Raw genomic sequence first — 8,903 nt, 5'->3', positions numbered from 1 at the left:
GAAAGTTACCAGACATGATGCCATACACCTGTAATCCCAGCACTTGGAAGGCTAAGGTAGGATCAGGTGTAGCTACATACAGAGAACCTGTATTTTTAAAAAAAATCGAGCTGGTTTTGACAATAAATAAAAGAAAATTAAATCCCCAATAACAAATCCTCAAAAAAAAAAATTGAGCAGGGCGCCAGTGGCTCACACCTGTAAACCTACCTACTCAGGAAGCTGAGATCTGAGGATTGCAGTTCAAAGCCAGCCTGGCTAGAAATGTTCCTGAGACTCCTATTTCCAGTAAACCACTAGCCTTGAGCTGAAGAGTTCAGGGACAGCGCCCATGACAAGAAGAAGAAGGGGAAGGAGAAGGAGAAGGAGAAGGAGAAGGAGAAGAAGAAGAAGAAGAAAAGAAAAGACACAGTGGGAAAACATTTATAAATTATCTTTGCACTTATCATTGCAGACTTTTATCTTATATATAAAGAAGTCTTGCAATTCATCAATAAAATAAAATGTTGACCCTAGAACAGAGTACTGTAAGTGTATGGAAAAAAGAACAGGACTTCTTGGGGACATGACTGATCCTAGGACTGATCCAAGAATTACAGGAAATGAGTGTGGGCCATCTTATAGTGCCAGCAACTAAGGAAGTGCTCACACACCATGTCACACACATCACACCACACACTAATACCACACACATCCTACTGCATGCACATGACAGACATATACAACACACACAACACACACACACACCTCACACACATAGGCCACAGCACAGCTCATACCACGCACATCATACACATGACACATACACATCACACCGGACACACATACACACACCATTCACATCACACACAAACCACACATACATATACCCCACACAAACTACACGTATCACAAACCACACCACAAATACACCACACAAACACCATATGTCACACACCATATCGTATACACCCTACACACACGCACACACACAAACACACACTTGTGGAGATATATCAAGGTGTTATAAGGGCCACCTGAAAGAACTCCCAGTGAGCAAACCTGAAATGATTTGAGCAATATGAGAGCCTTGAGTTATTAAATAACTATAACATAAATAGTGTTATGGCTCAAAGTGGTAGATCACTAGTGTTAAGCAAGAGAGCTCAGGGACAGTGCCCGGGCCTTGAGTTCAAGGTCCACAACTGACAAACACACACAAAAATCCAACCATGAACTAACATAAATAACAAGTCTATGCAGAGAAATTCCAACTAATGAATGGTGCAGTTGATGTGTCCTTAAGAGATGGTGTGTGATTCCTGGGCCTTCGATGAAGCAATGCATGCTGGCTTCCTTACAGAGTGCGGAATGGAGAGGGGTGGGGGGCACATTACACAAATGCTGCTCAGATGACAGGGGGCCAAGACCAATGCCAGCCATGATGGGCACGCCACAGCGTGTGACCAAAATGACACTGTACCTCTGCAGTCCTCCTTCAAATACCCAGCTCTGGACTAATCAGGAGAAAGTCTCCCCAAAGTCCCACAGTTCCTTCTGCAAACTATGTGGCCAGTGCGCCGCACAGGTGTCAGGGAGGAGCTGGAGATGGCACAGGACTGGCATGTGACTGGCCTGACCCAACCCCATGGAAAAACCAGGGTACAACTTAACAGCAAATCCCCTGACTCCACAACTCAGGACCAGAGAGGGCAACAGCTTCAAACTACTCCTATCACACACACACACACACACACACACACACACACACACACACTTACTTTTTGTTCAATTTCATACCCTCTTGTACTCATGTTTCCAGCTTCCTAATAGACACTGAGAGGCCAAATCAGGTATATTTTTAAGACAGACTCTATAAATAGGTCATGAGAGGCAGACAAGGAAAATGTCACCAACTCACAGTAGCAATGAAAGCAACTGCAGAGATAAATAACTCCAAGGGTTTCCTTGCTGAGCCCACGAGGGCTGAAGCAACAGTGAAGGAACTTCATGTGCCAGACTGGAAAAGGCCAGTAAGAACCATGGTCCCACCCTTTGTCCCTGACTCCTCCATGGAAAAGCAGCTGCTCCCTGACTGACTTGCTCGGCTGGGGTCTTTTGCTCAGGAAAAAAAAGCGGGGGGGGGGAATTCAAGGGAATAAACAGTGTATCAATTAAAGAGAAAGGGAGAATCACAAGGAAGGAAGAAGGAAGGAAGGAAGGAAGGAAGGAAGGAAGGAAGGGAAGGGAGGGAGGGAGGGAGGGAGGGAGGGAGGGAGGGAGGGAGGGAGGGAGGGAGGGAGGGAGGAGGGAGAGAAAGAACTTAAATATGTCTTTTAGTTTCTTAGGAATAATTTTCATGTGGCATTAGTGTGTTGTATAAGAATAGAATTAGTCCTTGAAGTCCTATTGATCTGTTTCTTTCATACAATGTCCAGGGCTGGGATGTCGCTCAGTGGCAAAGCACTTCCCTAGCAAGTGCAACATCCTGGGTTTGATCCCCAGTACCAAAAAAGAAAAGACAAAAAAATACAGTCATATAGACAATGTCCAGAAGGAACCTAGCCATTCTAAGTTAAGAGGAAAGGAGACTAGGATTTTAAAACACAAAATAAATCACAGAGTGTAATGTATTTACCAAATGAATCCCAAAGTGTAAAGTATTTGTACCAGGTACCCAAAGCTCAACAGTGCAACACGAACTAGCTCATTACTATTCTTAAATGTTTATAGTAGTGTATGAAGTGTGTTGCTGATTCCAGCATCAAGACAAATACTGAACATTAGGGTTGCAGAGTTTTATAGAAACCATTTAAACACTTGATTAAAGTTTTAGGAAATAAAATGGATTTTATTTAAATGTTTATTTAAAATGAAGACATTAATTATACTTATATTTGCTTAATTTTAACAATTTAAAATGTTTTGAGACAATTATTTAAAACAAAAATAATTTTGATACTTAATCTCCATTTCCAATGAAATGTGCTTAAACACATTTTATATTACTTCCAAAAGAACACAAATAAAGCAAAAATCCTGATAAGAATGAAATAATGAATAATGTTGGCAGAATGAAGGCAAGCCAAACCTGAGATTTTCTCTGGAATACGGATTTTCAAAGGCAAGATAATATAAACTAGTGGAATAAATATATAACAAACTCAAAACAGGCAAAATTCCTGAGGCTAAACAAAAAATTGAAATATTAATCAAAGGTATTTATCTTTATCATTCACTAAAAGGCTTCAGTTAACCAATTCGATATATGCAGTAATTGAATTCAATCATCTGACATTCTGTACTTTGCCATATAAAAAACATGTTACAGCTGGGCACTAGTGGCTCACACCTGTAATCCTAGCTACTCAGGAGGCTGAGATCTGTGGACCACAGTTCAAAGCCATCCCAGGCAGGAAAGTCTGTGAGACTGTTATCGCCAATTAGCCACCAGAAAACCAGCACTGTACCTCAAAGTGGTAGAGTGCTAACCCTGAGCTGAAGAGGTCAGGGTCAGGGCCCAGGCCCAGAGTTCAAGCCCCATGACCAACCAAACAACAACAAAAAAAGTTACCCATCTTTTTCAACATTATTGTAATAAAAAATTATTTACCAAAGTAGAAAAATGGGAACTATTTTAACTTTCTTTTACCTGATTGAAACATTTAAATGGTCAAACATACGGGATGTGGATATTCATTCTTGTCCTGGGCCCTGCAAACATAACTGAGAGCCATAACTGAATTGAAATACTTTAAATAACTAAGCAATTACAAACTTCTAAAGAAAAACATAGCAACCAACAAGTGTTAAACCATTTATATTGATTCAAAATTCTTTTAGTATGTAAGAAAAACCAAAGAGAATTTCAGATATTCAAAGGATTTAAAGTGTGTGTGTGTGTATTCTTCTTGAAAAAAATCAAGATGTTCACCAACTAGAAAGAGAAGAGCTCAAGATTAGATTTTGGAGAAAATGGCAGTGTGTGTTTTTGTTGCTCAATGGTTTCAACTCTAGCCCAAATACCAGTCACTTCTCCTAGATAAGCAGACGTAGAGTCTGCATCAGACCTGAGTCTCACTAGGTCTCTTTGGAGGGAAGGCACTCTTAACTTTTCCCTCCAGGTCAGATGAAACCTTGAGGACTTGTGGAGAGCAGGCGACTCCAGGTTGGACTGGTCTTTCTGGCAGCCATTGACCCTATCCCTGCTTCCCAGAGTCTACCTCAAAATAGAAGCAGTCTCTTTTGCAGGCGAGGCATACTGGTATGTGTCCAATGGGAAGTGTAACTCTGCTGGGGTCTTAGAGAAGGACAAGCAGCAGCAACTGCTCATGTCTGGGCCTCCTGCTTTTGAAGGTAGTTACCTGTGACATCATGGCTGGATCTGTGAGAGCCATCTATCCTGAAACTATGAGAAGAAAGCCATGGAAAACAACAAAGGCTGACTCAATGCTGTGAGTTTGCTATAAATTCTAGAACGCTTACCTCCAGCTTTCACATTGCCCGCTATATTTAATTGTTAAGTTAACCAATTAATACATTTCTAATTAAGACATTTTTATTCAAGTATTAGGGTCATTGTAAACAAACATCTTAATTAATCCTGTTTATGCACATGCATGGATTTATTACAATTATGACTTCACCTAGATATGAGATGGAAAGAGAATTCTTTGCTCAAGAAATGCAGAAAAATATTGAATAAAAAGTAGATCAATACAAGAACTCAGGTAAAAATGGGCCAGGGGTCCTAAAACACCAGCTCACATGCTCGCCATTGATTTGGGAGCATAAACACATGAATGGCCATGCTTGCACACATGCGTGTACACACACACATATCTTGGGGGGAAAAGTGGGAAAAATTCTAAGAACAGAGCAGTCTTGTTCAATCGTGGCTACATATTTCATTATCAGGTGATTACCTGAGGAGCTGTCAAAAATACCAAAGTGAAAAAAACTTGATTTACTGTATACTAACATTTCTCAAAAATAGGAGAATATTAACAGTATACCCAAATGCCTTCTCTCATTTTCTACTATTGGGGCCTAACATGTTGGCAAGCCATGGAAGTCTCTGTAGCTGCAGGTGGAAAGGAATATATGTTACAATTAGAATCCACATTGATGCAGATGCTCAGGAGGGGACAGCGTAGGTTTACTTCTTAGCAGAACATTGCATACTCTGCAGACACCTGAAGACCCATCTGCACCACTGTAAATGCACGTACGTACAGCAATGCACACGGCCATACAAATGGCTGAGTCACTTAGAACATATCCAGAGCCCTTGTTTCCATAAACAGGAATGAGGACAAGCTGTAGGAATTGGTTTTATTAGACGGTGTGTGTGTGTGTGTGTGTGTCTCTGCATGCGTGTGCAAGAATTCCCCCTCCCGGGCTGGGAATATGGCCTAGTGGCAAGGGTGCTTGCCTCCTATACATGAAGCCCTGGGTTTGATTCCCCAGTACCACATATACAGATAAATGGCCAGAAGTGGTGCTGTGGCTCAAGTGGCAGAGTGCTAGCCTTGAGCAAAAAGTGAAGTCAGGGACAGTGCTCAGGCCCTGAGTTCAAGCCCCAGGACTGGCAATAAATAAATAAAAATTCCCCCTTCTTAGGCAGGCCTTTGAACCATGATCCTCCTGAATTCTGCCTCTCAAGCAGTTAGGATTACAAATATGGGTCACCACTGTACACACCACTAACACTCAACTACCCTAAGATCTTTTCAGAAAAACCTAAACTCACCTCGATGCAGACTTAGTGACAGTCCATTCAGGTACATCTCATTACTGAACACAATAAAAAGAAATGTGATTTATCCTATGATCTTAAAATATGATTGCTCTTCAGACATTTGTCTAGAAGTAAAATTCGCTGCCACTAGAAACATTAAAAGTCCACTTTACAAATGTGTTGATCCAAAAGAATGTTGGGATACTTGAAATGTGGCTGCTCAAATGACTTATAAATTTAAATCGCTACATGCGGATAAGGGCTACTGTTTGGGGCAGCAAACACAGCACAGTGCTGTGCTTCCAAAATGTGGTGCTGGATCCCCAAGGGTCAAGGTCTGAACCACTTGGGATCTTGTTAGAAATGGAGAAGCAGGCCTGAGTCCAAGTAAGAGCCAGTAGACTCGATGCACAATGCAACTTGGAAGGCATTCTTTCATCTGGTTTGCAAGGGGCACACGACGACCATGGAGTGTCACTGTACTCAGGGAAATTTGTGTGATTCCTTGGAACAATTACTGGTAGTGTACTTCTGGCATTTGCAGGAACAATGCACAGAACCTGAGGGCCACAGTACAAAGCCAGCCCAGGCGGGCAAGTCGATGAGACTATCACCAATAAAGTACACGGAAAAAGCCAGAAGTGATGATGTGGTTTAAGTGATAGAGCACTAGCCTTGAAAAAAGAATCTCGAGGACATCACTCAAGCCCTGCATTCAAGCCCAAGGGCAGGCACAAAAAACAATTATACATGAAACAGTACCACTGTGCCAGTACTACTGCATTTGGTTCGGTATTTTCCCAACATTTCAGATTTAATATAACTGGGAACTAGCTCATCACCCACATTTGAGAAAAATCCACCAGGCAAACAAACTATCTTATTTGTATTAACAATGGTGTCTCAATGAGAAAACTACAAGAACCCAAAGTAAAACACAAAGCTGCTTTGTAGTTCACAAAGATGAAACAGATGATGGCCATGTATGTGGACAATGGTATGGGTATCATCCAAGGGAGAGTAAGTGCCACATAGTACTGCTAAAGACAGGCCAATTGTTTTCATTATACTTAGCATACAAAGATACAACTATCACTGAACAGTGTTGTCTGTGAAGGCAAAAATGCTTTTGAAAGGAGGAAAGGATAATGGGTGGATGGACCCAGTCATTTCACTGAAAAGGATACAGCCTTATAATGCAAGGACAAATAAATCGAAAATGTACTGTAACAATGTCCAAAACTGTTAAATGACAAAAACGCTAGTAAAACGATCTCTGCAGTCCAAAAGAAAAAAGATGTATGTGCACATATATACAACTGACATATGAATGCTAGGCTTCTAGACATTTACGAGAAATTTGGGTGGTACCTTGGAGTCGAAGGATACCGTTAATGTACACCTTCTATCCTGCTGGGAAGAAAAATAAAGTGCCATATTTGGGGACACTGAAGGAAAAAAAACCCACAGACAAGTATTTTGGAAAGGTAGCTGAAGGCATGCTACCCCTAAAATATCAGCAATGCCTACATACAGAAAATATACTCAAAAATAAGTTGAATGGTGAAAAATCTTAAAAGTACTATCACAAAATGAGCCCCAGGCTTTACTGGACAATCATAGTTCAGGGACATAAAAGAGCAACTAAATTTCAACAGAGATTTGTATTTGCAGCATTACTGTAGTCTCCTGGTACAATCCACTTCGACACAATGAATCATCAGCACAATCAGCCTCATTCTTCATTTACCTCTGGACTACAAGAAAATACATTTTTAGCCCTACTTCAACAACAGAAGCTATTTGCAACTTTATGGAGACAGCATTCACTTTGTGTTGTTTTTAAAATGTCTTTAGAGTAGCAATCCGGTTGTTCATTCTAGCAATACATTCAGCACAACAAAGTGCTCAATGTTTTCTCTTTGCCAGTTAAGGCAGTAAAGTGACTTCTGGGCAAAACTATGAGGAAATTTATTTAAGTTCTGAAGCATATAGAAATAAGCAAAATTGTATGTGAAAAACACTCGAGGTTTCCTGTGATTTTATGTCTACAATTTGATTGCTTCCAGAGTGGGAAGAAAAATCAGACAGGGAAGTCTAGAACTGCTCTAGTAGGAAGGCACCCATCTACTTTGGGATTCACAGTAAGCAGCATTAAAGATGTTATGGAACGGGATCAAAACAATGACAGCAAATCCACTAGTTCTGAGGCACGTAGGTACAGTAGATCTCAACTTTGGAGAATGAGGGACAGATGAGCTGGTCTGGTGTTTCACTTTGTGATGAAGGCCCAGGCAGCAATATTAAGTTTCTAGACACTCAGATCTCAATACTTAGCAGGGTATGGGGGCATACGCCTGTAACTCCAGCACTCAGGAAGTAGAAGCAGGAGGAAATTGGAATTCCAGCCTAAGCTAGATGCAGGTGTCACCATCCTTCCCACAAGCTTGGGGTTGAGCTAAAATCCCAGATCAGCCAAAGTAAAGCAAAAGACCCTCACCTGCTCCCCAAGTATTCCCCACACACACAGTTCAACAATTTTGTCAGTTATGGGGCTTTAACTTGGGGCCTGAACGCTGTCCCTGAGCTTTTTGCTCAAGGTTAGCACTCAACCACTTGGAACCACAGCACCACGTCGTTTTCTGGTGATTAATTGGAGGTTAAGTGTGGCTGGCTTTCCTGCTAGGGCCGACTTCAAACTGTGATCCTCAGACTTCAGCCTCCTGAGTAGCTAGGATTACAGGCACGATCCACCAGCCCCCAGCACTTTTAATTTAAATCTGACTCCCAAGCCTTGAATTTTGTAGTCTATGCCAAGTTGAAGTTTGGTTTTTTTTTGGCAATTCCTGGGGCTTGGACTCAGGGCCTGAACACTGTCCCTGGCTTCTTTTTGCTCAAGGCTAGCCCTCTGCCACTTGAGCCACAGCGTCACTTCTGGCCATTTTCTGTATATGTGGTGCTGGGGAATTGAACCCAGGGCCTCATGTATACGAGGCAAGCACTCTTGCCACTAGGCCATATCCCCAGCCCTGAAAAGTTTTTATATTACCTAATAAAGCCAGTCTACAAAAGATAAAAGGTAGCAGACTTGAGATCCGCTTTTTATTTTAAATTCATAAAAGATCAAACTATCACAATGCCTTATTTTCTTATAGAACCTACAGCCTTGTGCATGCTAGTACTC

This window comes from Perognathus longimembris, chromosome 24 (genome assembly GCF_023159225.1).
Source record: "Perognathus longimembris pacificus isolate PPM17 chromosome 24, ASM2315922v1, whole genome shotgun sequence".
In the NCBI taxonomy this organism is placed as follows: domain Eukaryota; kingdom Metazoa; phylum Chordata; class Mammalia; order Rodentia; family Heteromyidae; genus Perognathus; species Perognathus longimembris.
The sequence above is the reverse complement of the archived record's forward strand: the minus strand, read 5'-3'. Positions refer to the sequence as shown.